Genomic DNA, 15,665 nt, shown 5'->3' with positions numbered 1-15,665 from the left:
GTTTTCTTTCTAAGTCTTCCCTTTCTTGGTTACTTAATGTTGTGATATATTTCTGAGATTACCAAGCCCAGTTGCCCCTTTTACCACTGCCTTTAAAGTAAACGGAACACATGATAGCTTCAATCTCCTTTTTAAAATATAAAGATGTCTTAAGATATTAACCACCAGTATACTTGATTCCTAAATTAAATTACCCATTTTAAATGCTCCCTATCTTTGCCTTTCTTCTTTTTTCTGTTGTAGTACAAACCATAAAGAGATGATAATACTCGTAAAATGTGTGAAATTGTTCCTCTGAAGGCAGCATATGTTTAAATTAAACATCAAATGGATTTGAACCTTTACTTAACTACACAATATTAAATTGCCATACATACACAGCAAGTCAAAATATGTTCAGGCTCTGGGATTTGTTACATTTCATATACATCTGGGAAGGAATTATTTTTCAATGTTTTTCATCTTCTTTTGTGGAGAACAGGGGAAGAGCTTCTGTGTTTTGTTTTGTTTTTCCTCTCCATAACAGGGCCCAGAAGAGTTCCTTGCTGTTTAGTATACTCTTTCTGCAATCACAGGAAAAGCTGATTTTTTTTTTTTTTTAAATGATGGGGTACTGCAAAGTTTATACATTACTTGTAAAAAATAGTGTTAACATTTTTTCAGATCACTGCACAGATTCAGATTTATATGCAATCATCTGGCTTACTCACCCACTCCAGCCTCTTGGAAACAAACATGTCCTGCTCAGCAGTCTTCAAGATCCTGTTACCAAAAGAAAACAGATTAAGACCTAAATTCTGCTTGAAGACCCACAGAAATGGGGGCTTTCATTCATCCAGGGACAAGACACAGCTAACGAGAAGTATATTTACACTTACTGGAGTCAAATGATTCGGAAGAAGTATGAAAATAGAATAAGGGGAAGTAAATCATATGAAAATCTGTGCTGAAGGCAGCAAATAGTTCTGCTCAAAAAAAGGGAAGGGAATCTGTTTATTATGAAGATATTTCTTTTCCTAAAGAAAACTCTTTTCATTTTGAAATAGTAAAGGCTTCTTCAAAATGAGATAAATTAGATAAATAGGAAGGGAAAACAAGACTTAGAAGTAAAATATTTGGGTTAACCAGAGTGATGTATTTTTAAAATTTGGTCCAAGAGAAAGCACTTCAAAAGTCTTTTCTTTTTCAAGCTTTTCCAGGCAAGGGTGAGGACAGTCATTAACTGAACATGATTATTCTGCCAATGCTGCAGTTAAAGGCAAAACATAATTCTCAGAGACATACCCAGGTCTAATACATACCAAGAAGAAATGAACCACAGCAGGAGGGAGCTCAGGCTGAATTGCAAAAGCTGTCTGAACAGGAAGGCAAATAGTTGGGCTATTGATCCACACTGCTGCAGTTACATGACTCTTAGTGCCTCACTCCAGTTTAGCCACAGTGTACATTACAGGGACAGGATGATCTGCTTTTGCCCATAGCAATAGTCTGAGAACAATGAAGTATTCTCTAATAGGCTTAAAAACCCAAGACATGCCAATATTGTTTTTTCTGCTTGGGCTATGAACATTCCTTCTTCTTCACCACCATTTATACCATTTTCCTTTCTGCATTCTCTGTCCTTGATTTTTAGGCTACTTTCTTTTTGCTCCTATTTATGACTTGAATCATCCTCTTCTAATAAACAAATAATAAGCTGCTGGTGTGATAGACACAGTATATTTAAGGAGAGGTTCACAGATGTCTCTCTTTAGGCACTTAAGTTTAATTGTTTAAATTAGGGCACAGTTTTGCCCCCTGCCCCCCATAGTGGATGGGGAGAGCTAGGATCTTCTAGAATATAATTCAGAGTACTCAGGTAAGGATCCCTTTACTGACTAAAGTGAAAGTCTAGATCCTGAAGATCATATTACTTGTTCTGCTTGTGTGATTTATCTGGTGAAATTCTCAGAGGGGAAGCTGTGTCTTCTTTTCATTTTATAAGTGTGGGGCTAAGTGGTAAACTGGGCTACAGCAGAGTGTTTTCTCCCCCTACAGAAAAAATGAATCTGGTGCAAGCCTTGCACAAACTTCTTACCCCAATGAGATGTCCCTCAGATGTATTGCTGAACCTCTAGACAACCTACCTAGTTATAATACTATTTCAAGGCAACAAGAAGGGAGGGGTTTATCACCATAGTTCCTTAACTTAGATGACAGAATTTCCTAACATCCGCTTTTCTTATTTTTATACTTTCTATGGTTGGCAGGAACATGATGACACCTGTGTAATATAAATGTATAGTATCACTCTTCCATGTTTCAAAATAAACCCTGTATATTGACTTCTCTGTAAATCTCCCTAGATGGCTTTGAAAGTACATTCTAATTGCCAAGGATTAGTAATAATGGATTGCCAAAAGTGCTCTAAAATTACAAATACAGATCATAGTGATTTATAATGTACTTGCCACTTGCATCTGATGTGAATAAAAATGTGCCTCCCTCCATTTCAAGTAAAAGTTTTCTATCATCAGGCTCTCCCTGAACATAGGAAGGCAACTCTGTGTTAGCTACAGAGCAATGGGATGCAGCACAGGTGGAGAAGCAGAACAGTTCAGAATCCCTTTTTGCAAGCATCCACTCACAGGTACCTTATCTGATGTGATAAATATTGTAGCTCAAGCAACCAAATCCTCACAAGGGAAACCAATGCCTTTACTTCTGCTTTTCTCTTACTCCAGTGTCCAGTTAAAACAGTAGAAGCCTCTGGATTCTAGAGCTAACTATCACTTCATCCTTTTAAAATTTTAAAGGAAAGCATGTGAATGAATAAGCTCAAAGGACTGTGACTTATTTGCCTGTTTATCTAAACAGGTCTAATAAATCCATGATTATCAAGACCCAAGTCATCTTGATTCTTTTTCTGGGTCTTCTAAGAACTGTTGCTTCCTGACATCTTTGGAGATGTCAACCAATACTACCTTTCCTAGATACCTCTTCTAGAGGGTTGGAGTTATTCTGACTTTGCCAGATATTTTGCCAACTGCATAATGTTCTCAGACTTTCTAAGCCTGCCCAACTCTTCCCTCTCTTTCCTAATCTTCTCTCACTTTAAGATGAAGAGTATATGTTAGCGGTCTGAGTCAAAAAGTGGGAGAAACCTGGAAGCTGTTATAGAAAGATTTAAGTGTCTGGGGAAGAAGGGGCTGCCTATGTTTGTGGGAGCTAAGATGTATGTTAGTACTTTGTAAGGATCGAGCCAACTATGGCTGTCACTTTGCACAGCTATTGCAGAAGCTGAGGAAAGAAGGGGGCAAAAACTACTGCTGCCAATTCTGAAAACCTGCAGTGTGCCCTAAAAAGCTGTCTTCCAGAAGTAAGAGCTACCCCTTCTTTTTTTATAACCTTGTTTATTCATATAGGTGCACACTTTTTATGTCATGGAGTGGAAACACTGAAGTTTTACTAAGAATTGAGCTATTGAATTTTTTTATGTTGCTGTGGAGTCATTGAAGGGTCATCTCCAGTTGAACCAGTCATAAATGATTACCTGGCTCTCTGGGTTGACTCCCACCTTTGTGATTTGAGAGCTTTATATAAGATAGCTCAAGCCACTAGCTGGAAAAAATATCTGACATGTCATAGATTAAGGCTATCACTGGTAATTTTTTGACTCCTCTTCACTATACAGGTGAAAGCTCTAGCAGAACAGGGAAGTCTGGCTTTCCTCCTTAATTAAACTGTTATTTTTATTGCATCTGTGATGGTAGGAAGCACTTGGGAATGTGATTTGCTTTGGAGGTCCAAGTACATAGTTGTTTTTTCATTGCAAGGAAGACAATTTACTGCAATAAAATCAGTGCTATTGATGACAATTCAGGAAAATGCAAAAGAAATTCCCAGCGAGCCAGATCTTCTGCTTGTGCTATTGGGGCATGAGGACAGTGTCAATTTGTGGTATTCATCAGATAAGATAGTTACATTTCTATGGTTCAGTTCACTATTGTGTTGCACTCTGTACTTATTTATCCCAAGAGAGATGAGTGTAAAATCTTGGAATGGTAAAGGGTTATATCTGCTCTTGTTCAGTGCAAAAGATGACAAAAGGTGCAGAGTAATGGTGAATCTAATCACTGCCTTTAAAGTTAACTTTCGAATTCTTCAGTCGTTCAAGCTGGCAAGAAATCAAATTCCTAATCACTTTTCAGTTATTTTCCCAAACCTCATTTTTCTCCTTTTAGCTAAATCTCCAACTCAGCTGCCTGATAACTAGCAAGTTATGACAAATAAAAGTTAAATAAAAGCATCAAGCTCTTCCTATACAGTATGTCTGAAAAAGGTACCCATAACCTCTTGGGTTATATATTTTCGAATCTCAATATAAATGCAGATTTTTAAATCCCCAGTTAAGCATCCATGAGGGATGTCTCTCACTTGATGAAATATTTTTGCTATTGGTATTTTAAAGTTTAGCATATTCTTCCACAGGCTGAACATAGTTAATAGGGTGTCCCAAAGAGGATGAAGTTGAATGGATATTTTTTTTCAAGGAATTTTCAGGTAATGCAGTAATTCTCCAAGTAGGCTTATTTAAATATAGCAGAATTCCAATGTACTTACAGAGGACCTAATACAGTTCAGCTAGTCTCTAAGCAGTTTTGCTCTCTCCTCTAAATTAATACTTACATGTACAATAATTTTTAACCAACAAGAGTTTCTGCCGGAGAGGAAAAAGTCCAAAAGCAACAATTTGCCGTATTATATCTGAGTATATTTCAGACAGTCCTGCAGCTAAAGGTGTTTGCATTGCTTAAGTTTAGACACATTATTTGGCTGGCTTAGTATACATGATATTTTATATGCCTATTCTATAGCTAATGGCAAATAGTAACATCTGTCAAAGGGTAATTCAGAGCCTGAGGCAATTTTGGGCAGCCTAGGTAGGTCAGCTGGCTAACTTAACCAGATAAACTGTTCCTCTGTGTTCCTGAGACATCATCTTACAGATGTGTCTTTGCTCCATTGCACGCATGTATATATTTCAAATGATATCAAAAGGACTACTCACATGAGACAAGTAGGTGCTTAACTATTTGCAGATTCTGGGTCTTGAATTTGAAGAACCCTAGAAAGAAAAAAAAGTGTTTAATAGAAACTGAAGTACAGCTTCACTTTTGAAAGCTGTTTAATAGTTCCAAGATCCCAAGGAAAGCCTGTGCAGCAAGCACAGTCAGACTAAAATCTTATCACTGTTTATTTTTGTTTTAGCTGTTGTTGTCTTTCTAGAACTACCTTGCAATCAAAACAATCTTTCAATATAGATTGTCTGAACTGATCTATGGTGCATGGAAAGAAATCAAACTAATGTGGATTTTCTTTCTTCTATATTTAAAGCTTAAGAAAGGGACACATTGAAAATGAAGAACAATCTTCCAGCCCACACTTCCATGCAGCATTCTTAACTGAGCTGATCAAAAATCTGTGTGCTTCATGATGATCTGGAGCATGTCACAAGTGATACAGAACTGTCTTGGAACAAGCAGTTTTTTTCCTTCCATTTGGCTGTGCTAAGTCAGCAGACCATAATCAACTCATGAATTACTGTTCATGTAGCATACAGGAGCTTACAGAAGTTCACGTAACATACAGCAGTAATGAAGGACCTAGACCACTGTGCAAAATCAGTTATTCAAACAACATATATTTGCTCCAGGCCCTGGGGATATCCATTTAAAACAAGATAGAAACAATCATGATGACAAACATGGATGCATAACAAGATATGAGGAAATACATATCAATGATGATCAAAAGGGAAGGCATGTCAGCAGCCAAACATTCCTCAAGTCTTCCTGAGGCTAGGGGCATTTCAGTGAAGAGAAGAGACATATCTGGAGATGCTTACAAGGAGCTCCTCCCAAATTTGCTGCTTGGTTTCACTGGCCCTTATAATACACTGCTTTTTTCAGTGCATATCCCCAGTTCTTTTTAAACTGAGAGCGTTTAAAAAAATACCCACTTAAGATATAAAAGAATGTAAACCCTCCAATGATAATGAACTTAACTTCAAGCACAATTCTAGGGAACTCTGGGTCTTGGCAGTGAATATGACATGTAGCCTCATCTTACAGTCTCTTTGAGAATGAGCTATGTATACCTCCTGGCCTTTCTCTGCAATGATCACAGTCAGTGATCAAAGTCCTCACTGACCAGTTGTAGGATGTCTGCACCATCCTTCCCCACTTTCTTACTGCCACTAACTCTCTGCATTTCTACCATTCTATCAGCCTGGGGCAGCTATCTGATACAATTAGTTTTGTATTTGTAGTAGAAAGTACTTTTTTCATCACACTGATGTTGACCATTAACATAGACTGTGATCAGAGATAGTTAAGTTCTTGTCAGAATATTTGTTCACATAGCTCAGAAGGCAGTGAAGACCAAATGGGAAGCAACAGGTGATGCAATCAGTCAGCTCACTTTGCATGCATATGCAACAGTTTCTGCAGAGGCAGAAGTGTCACAACATCCAGGGCCATGCCAGGCTATACTATCCAGCTCATGTTTTCTTATTTTTTTAAAAAAATTCCTTATTTTATGCTCTTCCTTTAGAAGTGCTCTGGACTTTGGGGGCCCCCCCACACACACACACACAAGGTGATTTATTTCTTCTATGCAGCTGCCAGGCTTATTCTTTCATGTGCTCGCATTATTTCACTGCTAGGTATATTACAAGTATTTCTCCCTGTAAGAGTAGTCCATATTTCAAATTTGCTTTCAGTTTCCAGACTCAGCCCATATTGTTGGAACACTTTGCCCCTTGCGCCCCCTCCCCCAAAGAAAAAGAAAAAAAAACCTCTAGCATTCTCCAAAATATCAGCTCCTGTCACCAAAATAATTTTGTCTTTTTTTATTATTTCTAACCTTACCTAAACTCCATTCTCCTACTCAAATTTCTCACAGTTCAGCCTAGGTATCATACTACCAGACAGTAATGTGCTGTTACAGGAATGGTTTGTGTGGGAAATAACATCAACATTGCTTAATCTTGTTTGCTGTAGTGTGGACGAGTCCCCAGGAGATGCCAAGCACATCTGGATTCCATTGCAGTCACCAGCAGATGTAGGTGTCTTGCAGCTATTCTGTTTTTCAGGATCTAATCCTGCATTAGCTTGAGCTGGCTGCTAGGGTATAGCCAGTACACCACATCCAAACCTTAGTATTTACACTTCCTCCACCTTATATGGAGGCTTATACTGGAAAGGCTGTTTCCAATCTCAGCTTTAAGATTTCATGCTTTTTAATGTTTGTCCACTATTTTTCATTCCCATTACCTTTAATCTCTTCTTTCTCTATTTTCCAACTTCACCTGAAACGTGATGATATTTTAATTGAAATCACCAGTTACAGTGGATTTAGATTATTAGAAAGTCTTCATGATGAGGTGCCTTAATTTTCATTGAATATAGCACCTGGGGCTCAATGTAACTATGAAATTGCAAAAACAAAGGAGGGACAAGGACTTTTGAAAGCACAGTGCAGAGAATTACTTTACAGTACAGAATGTTGTGTTTAAACTACAAGAGTAAAAATATATGAAAGTGAAGATCACTTTTTTCTTCAATTGTATACTTTCTATTGGGTTTTCTTATCAAGCAGTGTGGGTTGCTTTTTTGGGGTGGGTGTTAGTCTCAGAATGTGGCAGATGAATGGCACGGACTCAGGAGGGTTTGCGTCCTGAGACCTTTATTGTTTATTTCTGAGCATATTTTAAGTTAGCTGCTTCAGTGGTTTCACAGACACACTTTGCTAAGCCAATCATCATGCAGATTATGTCACAGGTAGCCAATCATTGCACCGATCACGCACGCAGTGATCATGCCTTGTACCTTGCTACTTGTTTAGAAAAGCTGTCTTGCCTTTAACCTTGGTTCCCACTGGCTTCTGCTAGTTTATCTGTACTTTCTCAGGATGTATCATTCCCAGCTGCACCGGTGTCCTTGGGTACATTTGTCTGAGGCTCCTGTTGCTTGATACTTGCAACTTTCCACCAGTTTAACCCTGTCATGACCCTCCACATCAGAATAATAAAAATAATAAATAAATAGAGAGCCTCCATCTTATTCTACTTAACAGCCTAGAAACTCCACAAAAATCAGCTGACTTACACTTGTGTCATATGTTTTGTGAAGACAAAGACATTCAAAATGCTAAATCTGACCAGATCATGCTCTGATCAGATCAAGTCTGTCTGAAAGTCCTTTTTGTCTTGTCTTCAGGGTGGAATACTGGATAGGAAGACAAGCTCTGCAGATACTACTTCCATGGGAGGGAGGGGATGGACAACAAAAACATTAATAATGTGGTAATGCTGCTTGCAAGTCATGGAGCAGAGTGCTACTCATCTCCTTGCTGAATCTTTGGAGGAATGATCAGCCAGACCAGCTTAATATCTGTCATGAGTTACAGAAAGGGAAAAAAATCATTCAGAACACCTCACCTCCTCTTAAAATGAAATCCCATAATCACTCAATACGAAGAGCATTTTTCAGAACAATTTCATCTCTGCTTTTACTGTCTTATATCAGACTAAGCAATGATTTTATTGAGGCTATGTCTGTGTGCCACATCCTCTTTTCAACTGCAAGCCTTCAAGCTCTTTTACCTGCTTAAGGTGCTTGTTCCCCTGAGAAGTCCTGCTGACTGAACTGAGCTCTATATGGCTTAAAGAATCAGACATGAGAGTAGACCTTTCTCCTTTTATTGCGATTTTTCTCATGTTTTCTACTTCTGTGACAGTCACAAGTTCTAAGGCAAATTAGGAGACATGTATGCATCTTCTGTGTGGTTTCTGGCATTCCAAAGTTACTTTATTTGGTTCTGTCACTCAAGCTTACTGGAGCTTGCTGCCAAAGACAAAGATGAAATGTACGGCAAGCAGTGTTCCCAGAAGCCTTTTGGATTTTCCAGATAGCCTGCCAAGCACAGCAGCTTGTGTAAACTGCCTTTGTTTTGGATCTGAACTACAGTAAAATCTTCAAGTTTTAAAACTTCCTGAAATGTTCCTCTTCAAGATTCTTGTGATTATATGAAGGTCTGGGCTTTTGTTTTAAACAAAAGCTACCATTATTTTCAGCAAAACTCACAAGAGCCAGTCATTTGTCTTTAGAAAAGCTTGAAAGCATGGATCCTAATGATGCAAAAAAAAAAAAAAACCCTCTTCAGAAATACTTGTTATCAGTACTCTGGAAGTATGTATTCTTTAGTTATTTTACTCTTCTACGTTTTTTTATCATTCAGTCTGTAAACACACAGGATTTCACTGCCTAGTGCCTTTTGCACAGGTCAAGAGACTGATGTAATGATTAAATGATTCATCTGATATTCAGGAGAGCTAGGGTGGGTGTTTGTTTTTTTTGTTTGGTTTTTTTTTTGTCCCTATTGTATCGATGGACTCTGAGCAAGCCATTTTGTTTTATATCCAAAAGGATGTAAGCATCTGAACCTGGCTTTATTGCTTCTGTTAGGACTGCTGTCCAAAATGCAGATCCTTAAAATGCCCCTTCAGCTGCCACCTAAGTCAGGCATCTAAAAATTCCAGCAAAATTCCTAGGTTATTGGAACAGCTTTTTGTATCATACATGCTTATTGCTTCTCCCTCGGTCTTTGAAGTTGTAACATGCCCAGATTCATAGCTATCCCCAGAGACTATTTACTTGATGAGCCCACACAACACACAGACAACAGATGGGAAGAAGAGGTGTGCTCTCCTCCCTTCTATTCCATAGCCTCACCTCCCCCTTCATTGGGATGTGTGGGACTTCCTCTTTTGCTCCTAGAGAAGGTCTGATATGGCAGCTCAGGTGAATAGTCCACATGTTTCGAGCTGTCAGCTGATTTCAGGTGGGTCCTTCATACCTCCTGTTGGAAATGTTTCAAACAGGAGAATATTTGAGCATGTTTTGGTGGGAAGCAAGCCCATGAACCCTGTAGCCTATTAAGGGAGCTTCAAGTGTAGCTACAAGAGATTTGTATGAAGCTACCCTGTGAAAACAGAGACTTTACTCAGCTACATGTTAATATTCTAATGGTCAGAAAGGCAAACATCATGAATTGAATTGATTCAGATTTAATTTGAAAAAGCAAAAACAAACAAAAAACCCACTGAAGAACTATATGTGTAGTTAGGGAACTTGCCAGGTATTGCCTTGGTTTTGGTTCATTCTCCAGTATTTAGCTAATTAAATGGAGTGTTGTTATATCAAGGACTGAAACCCATGTTTCAGAAACACTAGACCATTCTGCTTCTTCCATTCAGTTGTCCCATCTTGTTTTTCAAAACCCTGAAGATGATTTAGGACTTCCATAGAAAGTGAAAGTTTTTCTACATTGCAACACATACTGGAACTTTGATAATATGAGTATCTACTCAAAAAACAGGCTAATATTGATCCAAACCCTCCCAGAATTTTGAAAGGAGAGATCTGAAACTAACCTTCCCACATCCTAAGTTAATGCTTGGTGTGCTGAATTATCAGGCAAAAACCTGTTTCTGGTTGTGCTTCATTTTCTAAGGAGATTGGGCACTCCTGAATACCAGAAAAGCTCCTTAAACACCTGATAAGTAGGACTTAACCAAAAACACTGAGAATGGTAGTTTTCTTTAGCTCATGGAGCTCTCCATCCAGTCTGGCATTTTGAATCCTGTTCTGGGGCAGCTCTTCTTTGATAAGAACTCATGACTGAATGGCATATGGTGTCCATCTCTAATATGCTTTTGTGTGTGTGTTAGTATGTGTGTATACATATCCATATTCATGATCACTCTGACAGCAAAAAGTCTCATCTTACTGAAAAAAAGTAATTAAATTTTCTAATTATTCCATGAACTAAAACAAAAAATAAAAGATGCTTGCTATAAATATTTTATCTATTCCTACATGGCTGAAAAATTAGAAATGGCATGAAGTGCTGAGAAGGGGTATTTTATTTTAAGCATCAGTACATTCTGCAGCATTATACAACAGACAGCAAACAGCTGGCAATAGAGTAAAAAATGTAGTATAGAGTTTGCTAACTTTGTGGCAAAATTGACCAGCATAAGCACAGAATCTGAGCCTGTTATTAAAATGGGGATCAGCAATACCCACATGTATACTACCATGGTCAGCTGGAACTTCTCTGACTTGATCCAGACCCACAAAAATACTCTCACTGACTGTGGTTAGCTCTGAGGATAAATAATTTTGTTGAGCAGTCCAGAATTCAAATAAACACAAAATATTATCTGCAACTGGAGAACTACAAAGAACATAGAACCCTGTTTAACAAGTTAAAAGAGAATGTAATTGGTTTGTGGATGTTGGGCACATTTGCTGCTGGACATTTGGAAAAAGGACCTTTAAATATTGTAAAGTAAATCCCACTCTCAAATACAGAATATAATTTTGAAGAAATTGCATTGGAGCCATGTTTACTTTTGATTGTTATCTGTGTCTGATATCAGAATCTTGCCAATTCCATTCATAGCTGGGCTTCAATTAATTGTACTGTCTGTAAGAGGTATGATATGTTTTCTACTGTTGTTCATTGAGTCAGTAAAATATACGCTTTTAAAATTTTTACTCTCCAGGTATCTCCTGTGGTCTGAATATTTTGTTAAAGCAAGGGCTATATTTATTCCTCAAAAAAACTGTGACTGAAGAACATTACAGTTCTAACCTCAATTTCAGCATGGGTGTAACTCATGAGAAACATTCATTATATTTGAGGGTGTAGTCTCTGGGAACTGACATTAAAAAGGTTAAGTGACTAAGAACAGAGTAAAGAGGAGGGCAAGTAGCAGGGATAAAAGGGATAATTGAGTGGCTATATATATATAAAGCTAATATATATATTTTTTTTAAACAGCAGGGAAAACTGCAAATGAAGCAGCTGTGCTGTGAAGTAAACATAAGCTGGAGAGCAATAGAGAAGGGAAGAAAAATGGACATGGATCAAAATATTATGATTTCATAAAACAGGAACTATCCTAATAACATAAACCAGGTTCTATCCTAATGTTAAGCCTTTTATGCAGAGCATCTACATAAAACTGGGTTTTGTGGGGGGTTTTGGAGCAAAAGCCCCAAATATTCTGAAAGTATCAAAACAAAAAATTGCAACATTACTGGAGTGTATAACTGGGAAAGAGAGGAGGTTCAAATTGAAATGTCAGCAAAACTGAGAGCTTTTAAATACATTTCAACAACAAACAAAGAAGAAAATCAGTTCAGTATACCCACTAGATATAGAAGATAAAAAAACAAAAAACAAAAAAGTCCTGTCAATCTACAGTTTAGTCCAAGTTTTCCTCTGTAAAGATATTTATGAGCATAAAGGCATTTAGAAAAAGAGCAAAGCAACTAAAAACACTGGAAGCTTTTCTAATTTTTGGCAAAATGAGAAAAAAGGATATACAAGTGCTCTCTTGAGTTTTGTATTCAGCTTCTTAAAACTGAGTATTACTATATGTGTTCTCCAGGAAGTAGCAATATGATTTGATAATCAGTTATTTCTTCTCATTGCGTGTGCCACCTGGTAACTACAGTTTGCAGAAGACTGTAGACTTGTGCAAACAAGATGAAGATTTTTAAAGGAATTTCCCCATCTAACAATCAGGGGATGGGAAGGAGGCATCTAAAAGCCTTTGAAATTGTCCCATATCTTTTGACATATACAGAGACCTGGCTTGCATTGTAAGCCAGTGCTCTATTATGGCTAGTTTTAATTCAAGTTTTTTCTGTGAAAAAGCCCCAAGTATGGGAACATAATACTATAGTGTTCTTCAATAATACAAGGGTAGAACTTGTACTTATGTATCTGTTAGAAACATCTCATATCGACCTAGAAAAGGTGTCTGAAGTGAGGAGCCTCTCACATAGGTCAGAGTAACAAAATGCCTGCCTCTTTGCACAGGTTCTTCCCAATATAGATCTTTTTTTCAACTCTCTGCTGTATTGCTTTTCCTTCTTCCAAATCTTGCCCACACAGAAACAGAAGAGTGGTTTAACTCCTGAAAGCAAGAACAAAGCTCTCCAGCCTTCAGATGGGCTGGCTTCCTGGCTTGGAGGCCTCATCCCACAGGATGCTCAGGTGAGCCAAGGAGGCCCTGTCCTCACAGAGCAACCGTACCAAAAGCTGCCACTGAGGATTTGTCTCCTCTTAGCCCTGTTTTCTAAGTAGTCAACAAAACTAAATGAAAAGCTGCATATAACACAGTGTGTTTGACTAGCTTTTGGGTTTACTCTCCAGGATGTAGATGATAAGCTGAGGGCTATGCGAGGGTAAGGCCAGCCTGCAGGAAGAGCCCTGAAGGCTGGAGCTCTCTTTCATGTGGCTGAGCAACCTTGACATTTGTAAATCCTATCTAAAGGAGAGAGCTGTTTAATAAGTATAATAAAAAGGCTGTTCTGGAGTAAAATTGTATTTAAAATTAAATAAAAACAATGAAAAAGCACTGTTTGCTCTATGTCCACTTCAACAAATTATTTCCATTCTTGATCTTAGCAAGGCCCAGGGTTCTGTGGAAAGGAATGGTATTGTGGGAAAATACAGCATTAACAAGGGATGAGAAGCGTCCATGGTCAGGACTGTAACTGAGGTATTAGCTCATGTGGTATATGTTTAAGGGCCCTTGTAGAATTTGGGACTGAGATGTGGTGAATGCATTAAATAGGTGCTCTGGTATAAACTCTTCATAGAGAAAAGATCCTCTTTTAATTAAGTGTAGCTAATTAGAGTAAACTTCAGATTTCAGACTACAAAGCTTATCTCATTTGCAGCACTTAGGCAAAAACAACCAAAGCCTTGTTGCCACTAGGACTATATGTCAAGGTAAAGGTCCAAAGTTAGCTATTTCAACACTTTTTTCAGATATATTCATAGACTGATTTCTGTGTGTACTTAGTACAGGTCAAGTTTGGAGGGAATAAGAGTATGTCACAGTGGAAGGCAGGAAAGCAGTGAAGTTTATTTTTTTGTAAGGGGCAGAGAGTCAACATTAAACAAATGGGAAATCAATTCTGTTACAAAATGGCTTGTGACATTTTCTTTTCCTGTGGGAAATGAAAAAGTGATAAACACTGCAGTGTCGGTAGAGGCTGTTTCACCTACTTAAGCAAATATCATTTCCTCAAAGAATCAGACATTTCTCTTAATCTGATATTACAACAAAATTTTTTGGGGCAACATTTAGAAAGAGAGAATGAGAAAGGCTTTGGCAGAAAGTACACGCAAGGCTCCAAAACAATGAATAAATTATCCTCCTCCTTTTTCAGCTCTTCCAAATTTTAGGGGACATTTTTAAAATGTTCATACCAGGAAATTAGGATTTGGAAACTGGAGGCAAGCAGTAAGAATGCTCCTAATGAGTGGCAGTCTAGCATATTTGGGAAGAGCCTTGCTTGCTTCATCACTGCTATTGCACAGGCAATAGGTTGAGAACCGTTCAGTAGCAGCAGCCATGACCTGAGAGAGCTGCGAAGGGAATGCAGAGTGTACAGGGCTAAAGAGATGCTCTTGCCTGCTCCCCATTCCTTCCTCCACTCCTCACTGTGCCCCTTGGCTGCCCTCGAACAGTTCCTCCCTTGCCTCAGCCTTTAAATATTTCCCTGGTGACAGCAAGGGCTGCTGCCGAGCTGAGGTGGGGACTTCAGGCTGCCTGGGGAGGTTGTAAAGAGCAGATGGAGAAAAGCTCCAAGGAGAAAAACATGCTCTAAATGCCAAGGAGGCTCATTTCAGCCCTGCCTTGAATTAATGACTGATGGGCTTAATCTCTCCACCTCAGTTCCAGATGTGCAAGATATGCATAATAAAAATAAATCAACTTGCTGAGATGTTAAAAAGCTATGTCCGTGAATGAATGTAAAGACCTAAGTTACTAGAATGAGGCCATCATAAAAATGCCCCAAAGGCATAAATAATTCTGCTTACATTGGAGGAAGGAAGATAAGAGCTCAAAGTATTTCACTAGGCCACACACTGAAAAAGAAAATTAATTAGTATTAAGCCCAGTCACTGAATAAGGGATTTTCTACTGTAGGATTTCCCATGGAAACAAATCTTCTTCCAAGCACCAAAATTGATGAAGCCTGGTTTCTTCTGCCTTTGTCTCGTTTGACTTTTAACTGAATTATAGCAACATTTGCTTTTATTTCCATATGTATAAAACTGGATTATGAAGCTGAAGTAACCTATTTTCCCTTCTCTTCCCTTTCCAACCATCCTCCAGCAAAACATCTGGATGGCAACATAGGAGACTCACTTTTGTCTAGTCAAACATCTGAAGTATTAGGCTAAAATAATCTATTTCCCTTGCATTATTTACCTCTTCCTGAATGTATCTGAGCAGTGACAGCCAAGGGAATGAAAACTCATCCAGGACAATGTTACGAGTGTTTATAATCCAGTCTTTCCTATCCTCTACCACCCATTCTTTAGGAAATCCAGCAGAACAGAACAGCTTTTGAAACCTCTATTCCTGAAAATTGGTTGAAACTGCCGACTGGATTTGGAAGTTTTTAGGAGAGTATACCATGCCCTGGTACAGTGATTTTATAACCTTTGTTTCCATACAAAACCAAGGTAAAATAGCATGTGATTACATAAGAAAGCATGGTGTAATAATGTATGCACACAAGGAA

The 15,665-nt window shown here is 38.2% G+C and overlaps 1 long non-coding RNA gene across 2 annotated transcripts in view; it reads right to left on the bottom strand.

Annotated features, from left to right (window-relative positions):
- Positions 1-543: 543 nt before the first annotated feature.
- LOC136993624 (uncharacterized) overlaps positions 544-15,665 on the bottom strand; it is a 43,195-nt gene continuing 28,073 nt past the window's right edge. For both annotated transcript variants that reach the window (XR_010886016.1, XR_010886017.1), the window contains exons 2-3: positions 5,051-5,107; positions 544-762 (exon numbers count right to left, since the gene is read on the bottom strand). This is a non-coding gene — a long non-coding RNA (uncharacterized lncRNA). The remainder of the gene's footprint in view (positions 763-5,050; positions 5,108-15,665) is intronic.

This window comes from Apteryx mantelli, chromosome 1 (assembly GCF_036417845.1).
Source record: "Apteryx mantelli isolate bAptMan1 chromosome 1, bAptMan1.hap1, whole genome shotgun sequence".
In the NCBI taxonomy this organism is placed as follows: domain Eukaryota; kingdom Metazoa; phylum Chordata; class Aves; order Apterygiformes; family Apterygidae; genus Apteryx; species Apteryx mantelli.
This window is presented reverse-complemented; position numbering and strand designations above follow the sequence as displayed.